The sequence below is a fragment of the Capricornis sumatraensis genome, chromosome 23 (assembly GCF_032405125.1).
Source record: "Capricornis sumatraensis isolate serow.1 chromosome 23, serow.2, whole genome shotgun sequence".
Lineage (NCBI taxonomy): Eukaryota > Metazoa > Chordata > Mammalia > Artiodactyla > Bovidae > Capricornis > Capricornis sumatraensis.
The window spans coordinates 3638816-3640666 of NC_091091.1; the positions used below are offsets into that span (position 1 = coordinate 3638816).

General features: G+C 45.0%; 1 pseudogene; it reads right to left on the bottom strand.

Moving 5' to 3' along the window:
• Positions 1-313: 313 nt before the first annotated feature.
• LOC138070574 (craniofacial development protein 2-like) lies at positions 314-1204 on the bottom strand (annotated as a pseudogene).
• Positions 1205-1851: the final 647 nt, after the last annotated feature.

The window sequence follows — 1851 nt, forward strand, 5'->3', positions numbered from 1 at the left end:
GCTGAAGAAGGAGTTTATATTTCTTCTTGCTATTCTTTGGCACTCTACATTCAGATGCTTATCTTTCCTTTTCTCCTTTGCTTTTCACTTCTCTTCTTTTCACAGCTATTTGTAAGGCCTCTTCAGACAGCCATTTTGCTTTTTTGCATTTCTTTTCTATGGGGATGGTCTTGATCCCTGTTTCCTATACAGTGCAACGAACCTCAGTCCATAGTTCATCAGGCACTCTATCTATCAGATCTAGGCCCTTAAATCTATTTCTCACTTCCACTGTATAAGCATAAGGGATTAGATTGAGGTCATACCTGAATGGTCTAGTGGTTTTCCCTACTTTCTTCAATTTAAGTCTGAATTTGGCAATAAGGAGTTCATGATCTGAGCCACAGTCAGCTCTTGGTCTTTTTTTTTTTTGACTGTATAGAGCTTCTCCATCTTTGGCTACAAAGAATACAATCAATGTGATGTCAGTGTTGACCATCTGGTGATGTCCATGTGTTGAGTCTTCTCTTGTGTTTTTGGAAGAGGGTATTTGCTATGACCAGTGCATTTTCTTGGCAAAACTCTATTAGCCTTTGCTCTGCTTCATTCTGTATTCCAAGGACAAACTTGCCTGTTACTCCAGGTGTTTCTTGACTTCCTACTTTTGCATTCCAGTCCCCTATAATTAAATGATATCTTTTTTGGGTGTTAGTTCTAAAAGCTCTTGTAGGTCTTCATAGAACTGTTCAACTTCAGCTTGTTTAGCATTACTGGTTGGGGCATAGACTTGGATTACTGTGAATGGTTTGCCTTGGAAACGAGCAGAGATCATTCTGTCGTTTTTGAGATTGCATCCAAGTACTGCATTTCAGACTCTTTTGTTGACCATGATGGCTACTTCATTTATTCTAAGGGATTCCTGCCCGCAGTAGTAGATGTAATGGTCATCTGAGTTAAATTCACCCATTCCAACCCATTTTAGTTCGCTGATTCCTAGAATGTCGATGTTCACTCTTGCCATCTCCTGTTTGACCACTTCCAATTTGCCTTGATTCATGGACCTGACATTCCAGGTTCCTATGCAATATTGCTCTTTACAGCATCGGACCTTGCTTCTATCACCAGTCACATCCACAGCTGGGTATTGTTTTTGCTTTGCCTCCATCCCTTCATTCTTTCTGGAGTTATTTCTCCACTGATCTCCAGTAGCATGTTGGGCACCTATTGACCTGGGGAGTTCCTTCTTCAGTATCCTATCATTTTGCCTTTTCATACTGTTCATGGGGTTCTCAAGGCAAGAACACTGAAGTGGTTTACCATTCCCTTCTCCGGTGGACCACATTGTCTTAGACCTCTCCACCATGCCCGCCCTTCTTGGATGGCCCCACAGGACATGGGTTAGTTTCTTTGAGTTAGACAAGGCTGTGGTCCTAGTGTGATTCATTTGACTAGTTTTCTGTGAGTATGGTTTCAGTGTGTCTGCTCTTTGATGCCTTCTTTCAACACCTAATGTCTTACTTGGGTTTCTCTTACCTTGGGTGTGGCGTATCTCTTCATGGCTGCTCCAGCAAAGCACAGCTCCTTACTTTGGATGAGGGATATCTCCTCACCACTGCCCCTCTCGACCTTGAACGTGGAATAACTCCTCTAGGCCCTCTGGTGCCCACACAGCCACTGTTCCTTGGACGTGGGGTTGCTCCTCCTGGTCACCACCCCTGGCCTCCCGTGTGCGGCAGCTCCTCCTGGCCACCGCACCTGGCCTCTGGCAGGGATAGCACCTCTTGGCTGCTCCTGCATTGTCACAGCCTGGCACTCTCGGCCACTGCCCCTGATCTCAGTTACCGGGTAGCTCATCCCAGCTGCTGTTCCTGA